This window comes from Triturus cristatus, chromosome 7 (assembly GCF_964204655.1).
Source record: "Triturus cristatus chromosome 7, aTriCri1.1, whole genome shotgun sequence".
Taxonomy (NCBI): Eukaryota; Metazoa; Chordata; class Amphibia; order Caudata; family Salamandridae; genus Triturus; species Triturus cristatus.
This window is the reverse complement of record NC_140590.1, coordinates 415,437,280-415,458,043: the sequence shown is the minus strand read 5'-3', so window position 1 is coordinate 415,458,043 and position 20,764 is coordinate 415,437,280. Positions and strand designations below refer to the sequence as shown.

At 46.9% G+C, this 20,764-nt stretch overlaps 1 protein-coding gene across 2 annotated transcripts in view; it reads right to left on the bottom strand.

Annotated features, from left to right (window-relative positions):
• LOC146809832 (histo-blood group ABO system transferase-like) overlaps positions 1–20,764 on the bottom strand; it is a 944,014-nt gene that overhangs the window by 842,977 nt on the left and 80,273 nt on the right. Inside the window, exon 1 of one of the 2 annotated variants that reach the window (XM_085616682.1) lies at positions 5,726–5,817. The exons of the other annotated variant lie outside the window; for it this stretch is intronic. The gene's annotated coding sequence lies outside the window, so the exon portion shown is untranslated. Of the gene's footprint in view, positions 1–5,725; positions 5,818–20,764 lie in introns of those variants that run through there. 2 annotated transcript variants of the gene reach the window in all.

The window sequence follows — 20,764 nt, the reverse complement described above, 5'->3', positions numbered from 1 at the left end:
CCTAGGAACACTTCCATCAATTTCTGTATGGTAACATTTTCTGTGTCATAATCTATCACTAAGCACTACTCTGCATCTTTGGAAACCACGAGGCAAAAGTCGCACTACTGAAAGAGGGATGCAAACTTTAGATTTCCCCTCATTGCCTATGTCATGCCACTGATAGGGGTCTATTTACGAAATGTTCACACAGCCAAAAATGCTGCGCTGAGTTGTGTGGGAAGGAGAGAGCAGGAGTACGCCATATTTACAGGGATATGGCACTCTCCTCCCCATCCCGAGCGCCAGCACACAATCGGGTAGCTGTGCACTACACACACACCTTTGCAACATAGTGCAAGGATGGCTGCGTCAGTATAGTATAGGTTTTTACTGGAAGGGTTCTCTTTCAATACAAAATACAATGTTTAGATTGCTCACACCCACGGCTGGGCCCCTGCTGTGGCGGCTATAATGTAAATGCTGGCTGCCGGTGAATATTAATTAATTTCAGAGCTCCGCCGATCAAAGGGAGAGAGTCAGGCCCTCCTCCCATCTGGCTATTGCAGGTCAGGTGTTGTGTTTTTTGTTTTTTTGTTTTAATAGTGCGAACCGGACCCAGCTACTTACACAAGGACACATTCATTATTTAGTAGGCACGGGGAGATTAAAGTGATTTCTGCAGAATCAACCATGCGCTCGCTACATTGAGGGCCTTGTAGTTTGGCCTTTCAACAGTTTCATAATGTGTCTTTCTTACGTTTCTTAGCACCCAGGTCTTGTGAAGAATACACGTAGGCAGTAGTTCCAAGTTACAGGTTTATTCTTCATGTAGTAACAGCACATTGGGAAGGAGGTGGACCACGTAGTAACCACAGCGTGTCCACGCCTCAGAGACAATTCTCAACTGACAGGCTATCAGCTGGCATTTTAGAACGCCAGCTGATATGTCACAACAGAAGTGGCACGCGCGGGGGTACGGGTTCTCAGGAGGTGGGAAGGGAAGGGGGGGAAGTCCTACATTACAACACCAGGATAATATGCTGCATTCCCAAAAACCTATAAAGTCCCAAAGGCGAGACTGATTTCATTGTTAGTGCTTGTTATTGAGTGTAATATGCACTAGGCCATTCACTTACACTTGATCTCCATGATGGCTGATTGTTATACCAAGTTCCACAGAATCGAAACAAGCAAACCTCTGCTTCCTGTCTTCTTTCTATGTAAATGTAGGACGTGGTCTGTGTCAGTGGGTGGTTGAGTCTAAGTCGGGGGGGGGGTACTTTACAACTTTCCAGAATACCTACAGTACTTTGGTTTCTAACACTTTCTCCACGCCTCCCCATCTTTAAGAAACATGTTTCTTCACCCTAGGTAGGTGATAATGTTTAAATGGTTACTACGTATTGTTATTTGGCTACTAGGGTGGGCATAGAGTGCTGCTAGACTCACCCGCATGAATGACAACTTTGCCCAATACAGATGGACGCACCCAAATTGCAATACGCTTCTCATATTTACATTTTCATCACATTTCCATTAACTCAAAAATGGCTAGTGCTGGGTCAACAAATTGCATTACAGGTGGTGGGGCGAGTCCACTTTTTGTTTCGGGCTGCTTCCCAAGTATTGACATTCCTCATTATTAGCATCACTAAATGTAACTTTGATCGTGAAGGTGCAATGAATGTACAGGCCATCTTCTGCACTGCCTGCTCTACAGGCACGGTTCATGTTGACAGTATGAAGTTATCGAAATCTTGCCCCATTGTTACGCTCATCCTGGACATTTCTTCTTCCCACTCACAAGGGCCTGTGCATTCGCTCAATCCTCCTCATCTCCTGCACCCATCTACTGTTGCTGTTTTGGAAGGGGCACTTTCTCTCCCTTTGTGTTTTCGCCGGGCTGTCCCGCATCACTGAAGCAAAGCACCTCTCCCTCTGTCTCCACGAATGCTAAACAAGATTCAGTTGCTGATTTTAAACTTTTACTGGCTTGCCAAACTTTGCCGCAGTTTGAGCCCTCTCTTTTTAGGTCTCGCCTGACCCAGCGCATGCGCTGGTCTGGCGAGACTTATTGAGAGGGCTCCAAAAAGTGCTACCAGGCCAGCCTAGAACCGCGGTGCATGTGCGTGGGCGCGCGCGCCGTGCTTGATCGCGATTACTTTCACTTTCGCTTGGCATAGCCAATAGGTCTCGCTTTTGGGACCTTATAAGTATTTAGTTATGCAACTGTTGCATGGCTAAACACTTATAAGGTCCCAAAGGCGAGGCCTATTGGCTATGCCAATGCTTGTTTCCTCCTTCCTCTCATGTGACCTAGATCCGGTTAAAACGCAGTTAAGTATGCTGATGTGCATTATTAGAAATATTCCCACTAGCCAACTAGATAGATTGGGGGGTTAATGATCCTTCTGCTTTTATGTAACTTGCATGCCAGGGCTTTGAAATCCATCAGAGTCACCTCAGCCTTTATCCCCCTTTATTGACTATATTAAAAGAGATATATAGCTAGACACACATTTAATTTAAAGCGGCTCGGATTTTCTCTACAACTCCAGTACATATCCACCAAAAGGTGTTCAGATTTATTTTAGGGGCACACTGTAGCAGTAATTCACTGCGTTATCTCTTTTTTTAAAATAATCTTTATTTGTTTTCTAATCAACATACCATACAGCTGTATAAGCGTCATATTGAAATACAAAACATAGCGCATCTTCATTTGCCTGTTTATGCCCACTAGGTGGGGGGGGGGGGGGGGGGAAATTGCCGCTTTCGACATTACTCCCAAATGCTGACAGCGTCAAGTCATTACAACGATTAACAACCGGTATTATAGTACATAACTGCATAGAGACTCGATTCTAAGAAGAAAAAAAAAAAGAGGAGAGAAAAACAAAGAAAACTTTTAAACTTGAAACCACCAAGCTAGCGTGCCTATTCCACAAGTGTCGTATGTATATACCTGCTTAATATACCGCCACTGCAGAGCGCAAGCTGTCGGGTCCAGTTGTAGTGGGTGTAATTAAGGGAACAGAATAAGGGGGAGGGTGCTCTGCCCTAGTGCTGCATTACATATAGGTGCGATCTGGTCAGGCCCCTGGCATGGGACAGTTATATCTAAGTGTCGTGCCCACGTGTGTGTCCGTATGTCCCCTTTTCTCAGTCTCTGGCTTATCCAAAATTCACTGCATACTCCAAAGGTAAGTACGTTGTTCGTAAGACATATGTGTTGCATGGCTAATCACTTAAGGGGCCAAAAGGCAAGACCTAATGGATATACCAATGCTTGTTTTTTCTTTGTCCTCCGCCCTTTACATATTCTCCCCGCTTTATAGTACCACCAGTAACTACACAATATATTGCCTTGCTCAATTAACAAGTCATAACACTTTAATGGAGTTTCAGTAAATTATATTGTACAACTGCTCACCAAGCTACACCTTACAACAAAAACAGTGTATTATTATTCATATAGGTGATACCTATTGAATTTATCAATGCTTAGGGTCGTTAATTAAGTAATTTACCCAGAATCACTGGAAGTTGAGCCGATGCTGAGATTAGATCCTGGTTCCCCAGTTGGCAGCTCTGGACGTTACGCCACATCATCTCCACTAATTATAGTGTTTTTAGCTTTTGCCTGCACAGCACGCTGTGCTTCTGAAATCTCGTTCTAATACAACTTAAAAGGGGTCTGTTATCAGTCCCCAAGCCAAATTACTGTGTTCATTCGCTTTTGTGTGGAACTTTTTTTTGTTAACTTCCCCTGGCTGCACGCATTTACAATACTTTTACTAAAGCTGTTCACACTGTTTAAGCCCCATTCACTGTCAATATTAGATCTCTTCCCACAGAAAAGGCAGGCAGGCAGTAAAAGTACAGTATACTGGAATGCTTGCTTATTATTACTCAGTTGTGCAAAGCAGATGCTTTAGCCTTAGAACGTTTGTAGCATTTCCTATTTATGCTTCAGTACGTTTCTTTGCACTTTGTAGGCATTATCGGATTGATTTTTTCAACATAATCTATTTGGTCATTATGATCGAATTCTAAAAGTTGTAATAAACATTGCACGTTAAAAATAAAGTTCTTATACAAGAGCTATGTTATATTTTACTACTAAACAGTCAGCCATAGGTACAGTTACCTTGCAGACCACAGGGTCATGCTTTCAATGGTGCAGCAGGTGCAGTGATACTAGGACCAAAAGCTCTAAGCACCCCAATAAACACCTAAAATTGCTATGTTACCTTCAGGCAACAGGGTTATGATTTGAATGGTGGAGCAGATGCAGTGGCACCAAGCCTAAAACTTTTAAGAACTCCTCTAAACACCTAATAGTGCACTATTTTACTACTATACAGGCAGACACATTAGCAGTTATCTTGCAATTAAAAGGGGCTTGATTTGAATGGTGCAGCAGGTGCAGTCAGAAATGCAGTTATCATGCTGGTACTAGGGGCAGGATTTGAGTGGTTCAGCAGGTGCAGTGGCACAGAGCCCAAACGTGTCAGAACTCCTCTAAACACATAATATTACTATTACATCAATTAATTCTATTTATTTCCCTCTTTCATTTCATTTTTCAAAATGTTGCTATTACTTACCTGCACTATACCACTATTAAGTACTACTACTCGGCAAGCTACAGCTTACAACAAAAAACAGCTTATTATTAATCACATAGGCAAAATCAAATGCATTTACCAATGCTTGTTTGATATTAGTCTTTTCAAGTATTTTAATGGAAACTCACAAGTGGCCCTCATTTCAAGAGATGAGTGGCCGCAGTCAGGCTGAGGGGAAGAATTATGGTCAGTTGACATTTTTTAGATAGAATATATAGCGATCTTTGGTCCCCTGTGTATTTTTGCAATTTGTTTTAATTCCTATTGATCAATTTGATCAACGACTTAGTTAAGTAACTTTCAAAATATGTTGGATTCTGACGGATCGGTATTCTATCAGTGACCATGTTTTTGTATGCACCTTAGCTTTGATGGTTATGAAATAATTTTTTATGGATGTATCTATGATGAGCATAATATTGTTATTTATTGTATTTGTATTTGTTTATGAATGTAAATGTTGTCTTGTACTTTTATGATTTTAACTAATCGATTAAAGTGGTTTGATTGATTGATGAGACCTCACACTACGCTGGAGGATGTGCCATAACTGCCAGAGTTGCCAACCATGGACTAGTGAACCAGGTTTTACACTTTTAGTGTCGGCGTCGGCTCAAGACCCTGTGATTCCGGGCAAATTGCTTAATCTGCCCGTCCCTGCAAAAAATGAATGTGTCTTGTGTGAGGTCACTGGTACTCGTGTAAAGCGCTCCCATTCCTGCGTGTCGCGTTCGCGCTATATAAAATCGCAAAGAAAGGAAGAAGTTGTGCTTGTTCTCATCAGCCTCAGTAGGATGTAAGGCTGCGTGGACCCACAAAGGCTGCGAGTTGCGACATTCTGTTTAAACGTAGATTTTGCTGAGCAAGCCTGATCACCTTATATCTACGAAAAACACTGCACTCTCCTCTCTATTCAACAATTAAGTACATTTGGGACTGAGGGCTAAGAATTTCCAATCGAAAAATGAAGGCATTCAGCTAAACCCCGAAAAAACAGACTTAGCTGCCAATGAAAAAAGTCGTGCATATTCTGCGCACCCCTCCTCGCGGTGTTAAAAGGCGATCTCAAAGTTTCCGAAAGTGCCAAAATAGTTTGTAAATGTGTGTCCTACCTTGCTGCCGGACTGTAATCGCACAAATACATTCGAGCCTCACACCTGCTCAGTCAGCGGTGGCGTTTTCCCTCATTTCTCGCCCGATGTGTGTCTGCTCAGAGGTAGTCCCACCAGTCATTAATGGGGAGGGGCGGATGGCAGGGGCCGCCTCCCTCCAGGATGAACTTCAGGCCAGGGAATACAACAGCGACAGCTGCTATAACAAGCAATGTCAAAGCCAATAGGTATGCCCTTGCCATATATATTGACTGTCATTTTCTGTGTTTTTTTTACATGTTGCACAGATGCTGTGCTAAATGATTTCAAGTAAAAAAAGAAATAGTGTTCCGACGGGGTCACCGCTGGCCACATCATAGCGCTTTTTGTTTTAAATGACTTTAAGCATGGTTGTGCAACATGTAAAACAAGCGTTTGCATTGCACCAGGTCGCGCGTTGTAAATGACTATTCCTTTTACTTATGTGTTTTGAAAACCTGCATGCGGTGCGTTACTTATAGTCCTTGCTTACCAGAAGCTAGGCTGGCAGGCGGGCAACTAGAGACAAATTTCGGGGGGGGGCTGAAAAAGATTTCGGGGGTTAAGTCTTCCGGCCATAGGCAGAGTGGCTGTAAGAAGGGGCGAAAACACAACAAAAGCCTCATTAACGAGTAAATGGTCTTTTAAAGACCCGTGATGTACTCTGGTGCGGCTGCCGGGCTGTCACACACGAGGGGGGGGGGGGGGGGGGCTGAAGCCCCGTGAGCCCCATGGGAGTTGCGCGCCTGTAGGCTGGCAATGAAAGAGGCGCAGTTACTGCCAGTCTTGCTTCCCTTTAAGCAAGGACGATAAGTACAAAGTGCGTGTTTATGCACAGCTTGCAGGTTTTCAAAGCATATAAATAAAAGGCATTTTCATTTAGAATGCCAAACGCTCAAACTCTTGCAAATGCTTGTTCTGTACAGAGACCCGCATTCCAGCATCTGCCACTCTGAAGAAGTCATGGTGCGTTTCAAATCATATACGATCACTACACTCAGAATGCGCTTTAAAGTTTAACTTTCTCCCGTGTCTTGCAGTATCATAACAGAACTACAAGTAATGTGGGTTGCTGCTGCCCGCTCATCACGTTATCAACCACGGACAGATAAACAAGGCTGATTGCTGCATCCAAACACCTGAGACAGTTATTCAACTGGAGCAGGTTCTTTTACACACACCGTGCTCCTAGTATATTCAGTGGTGGCTGCTATATACCAGAGGTGGTGGGATGGGCGGTGTTGAGGGTGAGAGGGGTTTACAAATTTAAAAAAAACCCACAAAAAACACTTACCTTCAGGACTGCCACCTGCCCGGCCGCTGCCTCGGGGTCTGCTCCTGCCTCCTCTCGCTCCTCGGAAGCAGGTAGCACCCATGCTCCTGACTCCCCTAGCCAATTACAATATTGCAGTGCAAAGTTGTGATTGATCTGAGCGCTGTGGACGGCGCTCAGACAGAGAATGGGGGCCTGGGCATGTTCTGCACCCTGGAGCAGAACGTGCAAAGTGTGCATGACTGTTATGCAGGGCCGGACTGGGAACCAAAACCGGCCCTGGCAAAGTGCTCGGCAGGGGGGTTGGGGGTGCCCCGAGCTCTTTGCCAGGGCCGGTTTTCGGCCGATTTTGTAACAGGGCCGATCTTGCAGCTATGCTGCAAAATCGGCCTTGTAACAAAAACGGCCCCCAGAGGCCCAAAACCGGCCCACACCCGTGCGGCGCACCGGGGGATTGCCCGGTGCCCGCTAAGGCCAGTCCGGCCCTGCTGTTATGGTTGGCCCAAGAGGCTTTACAGTGAGCCACCGCTCCTCCTCCTGGCCTCTGCTCTGGCAGCCTACCCCACCCCACACCAGGAAATGCAAAACGCAAAACTAAAACGCTGGTTATTATCATTTTAGTTTTCTTTTAACTACTGCTCGCAGAGCAGTGGGAGACGCTTCTTCGCAATAGCAGAGGAGCCTCCACTGAGTATATTTACAGTGTTAAAATCACACCAAGTTGCTCTCTTTTCAGTGTGTTCTTTTTATAGATCACTTTTAATTGTGATGTTTTTGCTGCTTTTCCTGTCGCAGTCCAACAGGTCCATGCTCATGTAAATAACGAGTGTTGCTTTTACATAATTATCGGGACTCACGTTATCGGCTTAAGACACAAGGGTTAAGTGTAGGTACTGGGAATATATGTCAAGTACCCCATACAGAAGCTTGAAAGAGCTCCAGACTGAAAGGGCTGTGAACAGCTCTGTTGCTCTGAGACATCCTTCCGTTTTCTCCGGAATGTCTTCTCACTAAAGAAATATGATGTCTCCTTGCGCGGTTTGTGAAAATCTCTTAATGTAGGTGTTATGTCAAACTTCCAACATGAATCGGCCGTACTCACCCTCCTGCAGTACATATTGTCATAACAACACGATACTGCCATGCTAGCCCCAGTGAGGTCAGGGGTCTACAGAGTCACCACACTCTCAGAAAGTGCACCTGACAGCGAGGAGAAAGGAGGTGACAAGGACAGAGCACGGGACATTAGGGACATGCATATGGGAAGACTAGCTCCTGGACTGGCAGGCCAAATGCTTGCAGTGTTAGGAGTCTCCAACAGAGCCAACCATGTCGCTGCCGGAGGTGGGAGCCACATAAGTGTAATTCCACGCTTACTACCCCTGACGAGGCGTCAAAGCGTTTTTCGGCCAGTAGCACGCTAAAAGATGATTCCATGTCCTCAAGGAAACTATTTCCAGTTCTGGGCTTTCCTTCACCAACCTAAAGCTTTCTGGGAGTTGTAGTCTTGGTTAATTGCAGCTGCAACAATTTCTACACAGCTAGACTTGATAGCAAGGATTTGCTAATTCATCGCAGGTTTAGGAGCTGGTGTTCTGTCTGACATTAAGTAATCTAGTACACTAATCTTTAGATCCTGAAAACATAACCAGAGGGCCAGAAAAGTTATTTGCAGACTAATGGGGCTTTTGCGAACTGAAGTCGGCAGATCCACTGGTGATCCTAGGTTGACACCATCTTTGTCCTGATTAAAGGGCATCATCAATAATAAAGTGCGGTGCATGATAAGGGTGCAACGCAAGGTGAAACCTGCGCCCCCTAAACCCCACTCAAAGGGTTAACTCTACCTTTCTGCTCTGCTGAGAACAGATCTAGGTGTCAATGGAGGCCAGGCAGCAACCCATGCACCGAAAGAGCTCAGAAGTGAAGATCAGTGCTCGAAGTGGGCAGGTACTGTCCGGTACTGAGCACCCATATGTCATTGAATTAGAAGGGAGAGTTGCTGCACTCCTCAGCACCGCCGCAATAGATTCATTGGGAGAGTACTAGTACATCTCAGGAGCAAAGAGGTACTACGGTTAGTGAGTACTAGAACTTCTCTATTTCCATTTAAAGCACTTCCAGAAATACAAAGCATTTTAATGTCTGAGTCCGTCAGCATCCTCGGCCTCTGTGTACACATCTGAACAAGCACAGACCATGAACGAAACCGACAATAAATACAGAAATGGAAGCCAGAAGACACAGGCACCCAAAGGCCACAAGCCCAAAGGGATGCCCAACAAGTGAACCGAAGCTAGGGTGACCACGTAACGTTCCTGGTTACATCGCCATCTGGATGAAGTCCTGGAAGCTGCTTCACGGGGCACTGCTGTGTGGAAATAAGCAGAGCAACAACACTGCACTATGACAACGGCTGGAAGGAAGCCCTCGGGAATTGGTAAACCCCAAGAGTGGAAACCATGATGCTCCGGCCGACAAGAGATCACACGCAGGGCCGGCCCTAGAACTTCTGGGGCCCTGGGTGAGAAGGAAGATGTGAGGCCCCTCTAATTTGCATGTAACATCGCAAGAAGTGACATTACAGAAAGTGACATCGCAGGACTATTGATCTTATTTGGCATCACTGTAGAGACCTAATGTGTGTTAGATTTGGGGGTCTCTAGTTGGCACAGGTAGGTACTTGTGAAAAATCGTGACTCTTGCCTCTAGTCAGGGTAAGGGGGTACACTCCTACAATAACCAATGCTCACCCCCTTGGTAGTTTGGCACGAGCAGACAGGCTTATCTCAGAGGAAGTGTGTAAAGCATTTGTGACCACATACAGTAATCCAGTGACAACACTACAAATGGACACCACACAGGTTTTATATAAAAAATAAGTATACTTTATATAGTTTTTCCACAAGACCATAAACGACAAAAATACACAATACTATTACTTTAAGATGGTAGTTTTTAGCTTAGTTCTGTTCAGTTCTTAAGATGCAACACTTTGTGTCAATGTACATTACGATGCGTTGCACTTTCACGACAAGTAATGTCGCAGAGATGGAAATGCGGCAAAGTTCTGGTGCAAAGAAATAAAGACGTGAAGAGCTTACAGATGCGGCACGCTTCTCTGGGGATGCGAGAAGTTCTCGGTTCAATGCGTGGACTGCAGCGGTGACACCCTTGTTCAGAAGTGCGACGGCAGCAGCTTCTGCTGCGACACTCTTCTCCCAGTTTGCGTGAAGCTTCCGCACAATGCGTCAACTACAGCGGTGACATACTTGTTCAGAAATGTGATGACAGCAGTTCCGACTGCGGCGCGCTTCTCTTGGGATGCGAGGCACTTTCCTCGATGCGGTGCAATGCGACAGTTCCAGCGGCGACACCCTTGTTCAGAAGTGCGACGGCAGCAACAGCGACGGCGACACGCTTCTTCCTCGTTGCGAGACCCTTCTCTCGATGCGGTGCAGTGCGACAACTCCAGCGGCGACACCCTTGTTCAGAAGTGCGACGGCAGGCAGCAGTGACGGCAACACGCTTCGGCTTCGGTGAGCCGCGCTTCCAGCTCCTTGCGACACGCAGTCCCTCAGAAGGCCCAAAACAGCAGCAGGCACTTCCAAAGAACTCTGGGGAGCTGGGGGTTGAAGTCTGTTGTCCCTAAGACTTCAGCAGGAGGCAAGCTCTGTTCCAAGCCCTTGGAGATCCTTACAAGTTGAAATAAGCACACAAAGTCTCTTCTCCTTTCTTTGGCAGTCAGGTAAACCACTGCAGGCCAATCCCCCAAGCAGCACTTCAGCTTAGGGATAGCCTCTCCTCAGTTTCTTCAGGTTCTGCTCCTCAGTAAAGGTTTCTTCTTGTTCCAAAAGTGATCGAAATTCTTGGGATCAGGGTCCCACTACTTATACCCCAAAATCCTTTGTCCTCTGAGGTCAGAGGGGCCTTTGCCCAGTCCAAACCAGTTCTTGAGCACTCTGTTTACATGACTCCTTCTTTCCTTTCACAGTGTAGGGCAGAAACATCAGACGCCCCACAGGAGGTGGAGCCAGCAAAGTGGAAGGCAAGTACAGCCCTGGAGCACTTTGTTGACAGGATTCCTTCTCTTCATTCACTGTGCAGGGCAGAGACATCAGCCGCTCCCCAGGAGGTGGAGCCAGCATTGTGGAAGGCAGGCACAGCCCTATTCAAGGTTCAGATGTAACCCCTCCCTCCCATCTAGATGCAGATCTCTCTATTCACCACCGGGCTGACTCATCCTGTCTCATGCAATCCCCCAACCCTGTCACTCACAGAAACCAGACAAAGGAATACACAACCTAGCAGAGGCAGGCTTGAAAGGTTAGGCAAGAAAATACCTACCTTCTAAAAGTGGTATTTTCAAACACAGAATGTTAAAACCACCTTCACTAAAAGATGTATTTTATCATTCTGAGTTCAGGCATACTAATCTCGAATTTCTACCATGTTCTCTGAGTCAGTTAAGATTATAAATATGTAATAATCTAACAGCCCATTCTGGCCTATGGAGAACAGGTTGCCTTGCAATAGTGAAAAACGAAAATAGCTGTAATTCACTATTAGGACATGCCACACACTTCAGGGCATGTCCTACCTTATACTTACAATGCACCCTGCCCTTGGGCCTACCATAGGGGTGTCTGATATGAAGAAAAGGGAAGGTTTAGGGACTGGCAAGTGGATGCACTTGCCCAGTCAGCATGGCAGTACCAGACTGCACGCAGGCTCTGCAATGGCAGACCTTAGACACATTTTACAAGGCTGCTTCTGTGGGTGGCACAACCAGTGCTGCAAGCCCACCAGCAGCATTTGGATTTACAAGCCCTGGGCACACTCAGTGCACTATACTAGGGTCTGACAAGTAAACCAAATCAGTCAATCATGGAATCACTAATCAATACATTCATTTACAGTAGGGAGCACTTGCACTGTGGCACTGGACAGCAGTGGCACAGTGCCCAAAGCATTTAACACCAGCAAAAACATATGAGGCAACAGCAAAAATGGAAGGGAGACCCACACCAATGGTGCCAGGTCTAAAACGTGTCCCCTCCAGCTGAAATGTGGGGAGAACTACCCTACCTCCTGGGAGTTCTCATCACTAAGGCGGAAAAATCTGGACAGACCATCAGCGTTGGCGTGTTCTGTACCAGGGCGGTGTACCACCGTAAAGTCCATACCCTGTAGGGAAATGGACCACCTCAACAGCTTTGGATTCTCACCCCTCATCTGCATTAACCATTTGAGGGGCCTGTGGTCTGTCTGAAACCGGAAGTGAGTCCCAAACAGGTATGGTCTCAGCTTCTTCAGTGCCTAGACCACAGCAAATGCCTCACGCTCAATAGCACTCCACCACTGTACCCGTGGAAGTAGCCTCCTACTGATGAAGGCTCAAGGTTGATCTAGGCCCTCCTCATTCATCTGTGACAAAACAGCCCCCACACCATGCTCTGAAGCGTCTGTCTGAATGATAAACTCTTTGGAGAAGTTGGGTGCCAGGAGCACGGGCGCCGTGCACATGGCAGCTTTCAGGGCCTCAAAAGCTTTCTGACAGGTGTCAGTCCAAATCACTTTCTTGGGCTGCTTCCCGGAAGTCAGCTCTGTCAAGGCTGCAACAATGTTGCCATACCCCATGACAAACCTCCTGTAGTGCCCTGTGAGTCCTAAAAAGGCTCTCACCTCTGCCTGAGTTTTGGGGGGTTCCCAAGCCAGGATGGTTTCAATCTTGAGCTGTAGGGACGCCACCTGGACGCTCCCAACTTGGTGTCCCAAGTACACCACGGAACCCTGCCCGATCTAGCACTTACTCGCCTTGATCGTGAGGCCTGCCTTCCGCGTCGCCAACAACACTTCCCAAAGGTGGTGCAGATGTTCTTCCCAACTGGCGCTGAACACTGAGATGTCATTCAGGTAGGCGGCACTGAACTCATCCAGTCCAACCAACACCTGGTTGACCAACCTCTGAAAGGTGGCAGGGGCATTCTTCATCCCAAAGGGCATAACCAGGAACTGGAAATGCCCATCTGGTGTGGAGAATGCTGACCTCTCCTTTGCCCCATCAGTCAAGGCGATCTGCCAGTACCCAGACGTTAAATCAAACGTGCTGAGGTACCGTGCAACCCCTAGCCGATCAATGAGCTCATCAGCTCTGGGAATGGTGTGTGCGTCAGTCTTCGTGATCGAATTGAGCCCTCGGTAGTCCACACAGAACCGGAATTCGGGTGTGGCACTTGGCGCCGCAGCTTTTGGGACCAAGACCACTGGGCTGGCCCAAGGACTGCTAGAGGACTCAACCACCCATAGCGCAAGCATCTTTGAGACCTCGTCTTTGATGCAAGCCCTTACCCTGTCAGTTACCCTGTAAGTCTTGTGCTTCACAGGTAAGCTGTCTCCTGTATCCACATCATGGACACACCAATCTGTGATACCAGGAACCAGGGAGAACAGGTCAGAGAACTGTCCCAGCAACTGGCGGCAGTCATTCTGTTGCTCAGGGGTCAGGGTGGAAGAGAGGTTAACACTATCCACTGACCCATCTTGCTCTGTTGCAGACAGGAGGTAAGGAAGAGGCTCAGTCTCTTCCTCCATTCCAGCATCTGTTGCTAAGAGCATGCCCACTTCGGGCCTCTCCAAATGGGGCTTAAGGCGGTTGACATGCAGGACCCTCAAGGGGTTCCTGGGAGACCGCAAGTCCACCAAGTAGGTAACTGGACTCTTGCGCTCCACAACCTCAAACGGTCAGGTCCACTTATCTTGGAGCGTGCAGGGCTCCACTGGGGCCATGACCCACACTTTCTGACCAGGCTGAAGCTCTACCAGAGTGGCAGTCTGGTCATACCATTGTTTCATCTCCTCCTGGCTGGCTTCCAGATTCTCCTCAGCGTGTTGCCTGAAACGCCTAGTCTGGTTCCTGAAGGCCGGCATGTAGCTATATACATCCTGGTGAGGTTTCCTGGGAGATTGCTCCCAGCCTTCCTTGACCAGACTCAGAGGTCCTCTGACTGGATGTCCATAGAGAAGCTCTAAGGGACTGAACCCTAGAGATTTCTGTGGCACCTCACAGTATGCAAAGAGTAGGCATGGTAAGAGGACATCCCACTTACGCCTCATGGGTTCCTCAAGACCCATTATCATGCCTTTCAGGGTTCGGTTAAACCTTTCAACCAACCCGTTTCCTTGGAGGTGGTAAGGAGTGGTGAACTTGTAAGTTACCCCATAATCCTGCCACAGGGACTTCATATACTTAGAGATGAAGTTGGTCTCCCGGTCAGACACTGCCTCGCCAGGGAATCCCACTCGGAAGAAAATTCCCATCAATGCTCATCCCACCACAGGGGCCGTCACTGTCCTCAGAGGTATGGCTTCCGGGTACCGGGTGGCATGGTCCACCAAGACCAGGATGAACCTGTTGCCCATGGCTGTCTTGGGGTCCAGTGGCCCCACAATGTCAATCCCCACCCGTTCAAAGGGGGTATTGACCACAGGGAATGGCTGAAGAGGAGCCTTCTGCTTCCTCCCACTCTTTCCACTTGCCTGGCAAGTCTGACAGGTCCTGCAATGGGTGTCTGAATGCTTGCGCATTTGGGGACAATGAAAGTGGGTGACAAGCCTTTCAAAGGTCTTGTCCTGCCCCAAATGTCCTGCTAACGGCACATCATGAGCCCCAGTAGGAAGGCTCTGAAACTCTAGGGTACCACCAGCACATGGGCTGACCCAGGTTCAGCAACCTTAGGCTCACTATACAGGAGACCATTCTCCCAGTAAATCCAATGTACTGATCAACCCAGGTCTGGTGCTGTGTCAACACAGAAGAAAAGGAAGCATATCTACTGATTCCGACATCTCTTGTTAATAGAGAACCCTTCTTGGAACAGAACCCATCAATCACCAAGGAGTCAATGTGTTTGTCATCATTTGGGTCTGTGTCTCTTGATACAACGCCCCAGGTCCTGTTGGAACGACCCGGTTGCGAGTAAAGAGAAGTGGCATACAAGGGTTGCTGTCAGATCTCCACCAATGATAACAAGAGAAATGTAGTAAGCCCTCGCTCACGTGAAAGGGGTTCTAAAAGTGCAGCACTAAATCATAAGAGTGACGATAAAAATGGCTAGGGTACCTCAAAAGTGCTTTAATTGTTAGAGTGCCTCTGCCAACATTAAAAAGCAAAATGGCAATTCAGCATAAATATTTTGTCATTATGCTCATTGTCCATAGTATCTGGTCGACATGTTTCTGCCCATTAGGATCTGTGTAGTATCAAGGGCATTCATCAGGACCTAAATTGCTGCTACTATGTAAAAAGTGTATGAAAATATAAGGAAAAATACAGACATTCCTACCACCGGTTAACTCTACAGATGTCAAAAACCGGATACCTAGGAAAGCAAAGAGAAACGAATCAGAATTGCAACAAATCAACAATGTTGTCTAAGACAGCAAAATAACAGTAATCAAATACCGTCTTTAGAAGCACAAATTAATGCTCCATGCATCCAATAATGTATTAGATTGCACTTACCCCAAAATTATGGGTGACACCCTCACCTCAACCTGGTCTCTGCTCAGGGAAAGGGGCCCCGCTCTGATAAAGGGGAGAAGAAAAAGACAGGCTGCTAGCTAACATGCCAAACATTATTCCTCCCCGTCAAGATGGCAAAAAAGAATATAGGCAACGTCCATGTATTACATAAATGTGATGGCAAACAGCATGGTTTAAAATAGTGTTCACCCTTACTGGGAATCTAAGGGTAGGGAACTTAGAAAAATTCAGTTTCAAGCAAGGGTTTCTAACAGGATACATAACGAAACCCGATATTTATCTTAAAGATTACTCGCAAGTATTAGAGTGTTGTCAAGCTTCTGCATGGTTTAAATGTAGTTACGAAAAAACGCTCCCAGAATCAGACAGTAGCGCTTACCTACAGTGTCAAGCAAAGGTTTCTAACAGGATAAATAACGAAACCCAATACTTTATCTTAAAGACCACTCGCAAATATTCGAGTGTTGTCAAGCCTCTGTATGGTTTAAATATAGTAAGGAAAACACGCTCCCAGACTCAGAAAGTAGTCATAGAGCATGAAGCAGCGCTTACCTATCCGTCGGTACCCCGGGGCGGTCTATGAGTAAAGACCGGAGGTGCCGACTAGATAGGAAAGGAGTGCTTTATAGGAACCTTAATTGTACACAGCTGCGTGTGTTCACCGGGGTGGCCAAGGCAAAGCCTGTTGTGTTTAAAAACGGCGTGAGGACCCAAACGGGTTCGTAGCTATAGCGGACTGCGCATGTGTCATCAGTATGCTACCTCTGCTCCTAAACAGTGCGCATGTGTCGATCTGTTTACACTAATCAAACACAGCTCGCAAGCCAGAGCGGTGCTAAGACCAGCCTAACATGTAAAAGCTGAGATTGAAGTGTTGACTACTGCGATATCAGTCAAAGTAAAACTGCTTAACGCACATATATCTCATAACACCTCATAGCAAAAGCCAGGGGATATCGTCATTAAGCCCTGTAACATCCGAGTGTAGTCGATAAACCCATTTTTGTTCTTTGCATAGGAGAAATCGTTGGATGTCTACAATATGTTGGGGAATATAGGGTTGTTCAAGTATTACCCAACGTAAATCAGTTTCTTTATGGCCTGCTGTGATGAAATGGCTGGTGAGTTTAGTAGCACTCTTTTTGCACCGTATGGTACTCTTATGTTCTGCAATCCTCAGTTTGATTTTTCGAGATGTCATCCCCACATAGTTCTTATCACACGGACACTTTATTAGGTAAATAACCCTGTCACTGTTGCAGTTAGTATGTTTGTTAAGACACCATGGTCTGTTCGTACCGATGTCTATTTCCGTGGTGTGCGAAGTCTGGGGGCACACCGAACAGTTCCCACAGGGGAAATGGCCTTTAACTGGAGGAAGACCCCAAAGGGGCGCATCTGTGGATTTGCTCAAAGCTCGAGGACGTGTATGTATCAGCTGGTCCTTGATATTATGACTCCTTTTATAAGCAAATAAAGGAGGGGGTAATGCCTTTCCTTCAATCTTGACCACTCTCCAATTTTTGAGAATGCTCTTCTTCAGTGCATTTGAGTAGCTCGAAAAGGTGTTGACACACGTAATCCTGTTCTCCTCAGTACTTGGATTACATATTCGCTTCTCCAGGAGAGCCTCCCTGTGATTATTAAACGCTCTCTTCATTGATGTTCTTACAGTTTTTTTAGGATATTGCCTATCCAGCAGTTGGGAAGAGAGCTGGGTGGCATGTTCATAGTATTTGGAGACAGTTGAACAATTTCGCCGAATACGGAGAAATTGCCCAAATGGCAAGTTCTCCCGCAGAGCTCTCGGATGAAAACTCTTAAAATGTAACAAAGAGTTCCGAGCCATCGGTTTCCTATATAGTTCCGTAGTAAGTGTCCCATCCTGAGAACCGATCAATAGATCCAAAAAAGGTAAGTTCTCTTTCGAAGTCTCGCAAGTAAACTTCAGAAAACCATTTCTGTTGTTCAGCCAAGAGTGGAAGCTCTCAATGGTGTCCATAGAACCTCTCCAGATGACTAAAATGTCGTCTATGTACCGTTTCCAGGACAAAATATGGCCTAGAAACGGATTTGTGGTGGACAGTATCTCTTCCTGTTCGAATTGGTGAACATACAGATTGGCTAAAGAAGGGGCAAAAATACCCCCCATAGATGTTCCGGAGATCTGTAGAAATAGCTCATCCTCGAATTGAAAGAAATTCTCCTTCATCGCCAGTGTTGCACAAAACATGATGAACTCAACTGGCGTGGGACTCTGCAGGTCTTGTGCTTCCAGGAGTGTTTTAATGACGGACAAAGTCTCATCTTGTGGGATGCAGGTGTATAGTGACTCCACATCAAAGCTCACTAAGAAGTCTTGTGTGGTGTCAAAAGGCATCCCATCTATAATGCGCAGTAGATCCTTCGTGTCCTCAACGTATGTGGGCATTGTTTTCACAAGGGGTTTGAGAAAAAAGTCTACAAAAGTAGACAAGGGTTCAAGGAGTGACCCTATCCCCGAGATTATGGGTCTGCCTGGAGGGGGTAACACCCCTTTATGTATTTTTGGTAATACATAAAAATATGGAACTACTGGAAATGTAGTTTTCAAGAACATTGCCTCATGGTTTGTGATCCAGCCTTGTTCCAACGCATCATCTACTCGATCTTTGATGATGGCCATCAGCCTCTTGGTGGGGTCCATTTTAAGAGGCTGGTAAAAAGTGCCATTATTCAGTTGTCTCTTGCACTCACTTCTATATGCTTCTGTGTCCATAATTACTGTGGCGCCCCCTTTATCCGCAGGTTTGATGGTAACCGACCTGTCCATCGATAATGTCTGGGGAGCAAAGTTTTCATTCTTGGACAAATTCATAAATTGTCAATTCTCGAGCTGGAAAAGCATTTCAGCATCTCTCAAAACAGCCCTCTCAAAAGTGAGTATTTCCGGGGGAACTAGATGTGTAGGTGGATTAAAAGTGGACTTCGGGCGTAAGCCAGTGTTAGTGGTGTTCTCCTCATCGGCCTCTTGTGGTTTCTCACCAAAGAACGCACGTAGTCTCACCTTTCTAAAGAAGGCAGCTAGTTCTTGTCTAGTTTGAAATGAATCTCCTTTGTATGTTGGAACATACCCAAGCCCCTTCTCTAGAACGTTGGTCTCATCAACAGTAAGAGGGCGTTTACTTAAATTGACAATCAGGCTGTCACGTTGCTTGGTCCTGGTGCCGCAGGATCTCTCAGGTTGCTCCGTGTCCGGGACGATGGAGGAGGGCTCCAATGGACGTTTCGTTGAGTTGGTCTTCTCTTGCCTCTGGAGCGGCGTTGGCCTTGTCCTAAAAAAGGCTGTTGTTGGAAATTGTCAGGATGCAAAGGACCAGGATACATTGGGTGCTGGAAGTAGGGTTGTTGGAAATTGTAGGGTCCGGGTGGCCACCATTGTGGCTGAGGAGGACCTCCAAAGAAATTACCTCTTCTGGGGCCCCTTCTCCTCCAATTGCGACCTCTTGAGGATTGGTACGTGCCTGGATCTGAGTCAGACGAATTGCCATCGCTACCAGACGTAGAGTAGTTCGAACCAGACCTACCACTTTGTTGGTTGTATGAGGGAGGAACATAGGAATCACTCGTGTAAGGATAAACTTTAGTCATAGAGAATTTAGCCAGATCCTTCTTGAATTTAACAATTTTGTTTGCAAGAATGGTATCTCTGAACTCCTTGCTGGTTTTGTCAGTTTCTTTAGACTGTTTATTGTAAGTGGCCGTAACCAGCACTGATTTGATCTGGGACTCTAAAAGTTGTATCTCGACTAAGATGTTATCCGCTATCCTCTTGGCTGTTGTTATTATCCTGACTGATCACCTGCTGCCTGGCTTGCAGCCTGTCGCCGCAAGCCCTCAAGAGAAGGGCATTCTCTCTGCTCCCTGCAGAATTCTTCCCTGGAGGGGCCTCCTTCTTGCTGCCAATGGGTCTGCTCTGGCAGGTCCCCCAGTTCAGCTACTTGCTCCCTGGTAGGCTCCAGTACATCCCCCTCAAGGTCTACCTTCTCCTGGGCCGTGGGAACTTCGGGGACCGGTTTCCCACGCCCTGGCCTCTTCTCTCTAAGGCAGGTTCCTGGGCCTCCCTCCCAGGCTCCAGGTCCTCTTGAGCACCCCTACTGGCTGCCATTGACCGGGTGGTCTCACACGCCCAGTCAGGCAGACCCAACATCTCCAGGTGAGTACTCTTCTCCACCTTTCCCCAAGGTGAGCTCTCCAAATCACAGCTACCTGAAGAGTACCAGAGACACCCCCCCCACTCAAAGGGAACCTGAGTCATTGGACAATGGCTCTCTGTGTTGTCGACGACAACAACTCGGCAAAATTCATGAGGGACAATCTGCTCTTGAGACACCAGGTTACACTTGACAGCTGTCACACTGGCTCCTGTATCTCTAAGAGCCTCCACCTTGTGGCCATTGATGGTCACCTACTGCCCATATTTCTTAGTGTTCCTGGGCAGTTGGGTCCCTGGGACCACCTCATAGTCTCCTAAAGAGACAAGGGACATCTCTGTGGGAACCCACCCACCTTGGACATCAATCTCCTCCCCAAAGGCTACACTAGCCATCTGCCAGGGCGGAGCACCAGTGGGTGCTGTCTTTCCAAATAGGCGGCACCTGGGATCATTTGCCTTATGACCCAGGTCCCCACATTTGTAACATTTCAGGGGCCCCTGTGGAGCAGGACTACCTGTCAGGACCCCCTGCTTTCTCTCACGGGGAGGCTGTGAACCTTTCACTTGGTTCCCTTGGGGACTACTTTGGGGCCCTTTACGGAACTCCTTCTGTTTACCCTTGTCCCCCCCACTCTTCTGCTGGGGACCCTGCCCACCTTTGGCTGAGTCTCCCATGTAACCCTTGTGGACCCTGGTGCTAACCCAGCGGTCTGCCTCCTCAGCAAGCTTCCTAGGGTTAGTCAGCTTGCTATCTATCAGTTGCTGGCGCAGCTCTGGAAAACAATTATCAGACAAGTGCTCCCATGCAACCAAATCAAAGAGACCTTGAAAATCATTAACCTTGCTGCCCTTCAATCAACCATCCAATGCTCTGCAAAAGAAAGTGACATTCTACCCAGGTACTGTTTTCTAACTTCTTGCATTTCCTGAACCTCTGTCTATAGAGTTCAGGGGTCAAACCATACCTAGACATTAATGCATCCTTCATGTGGCTGTATGAATTGTGGA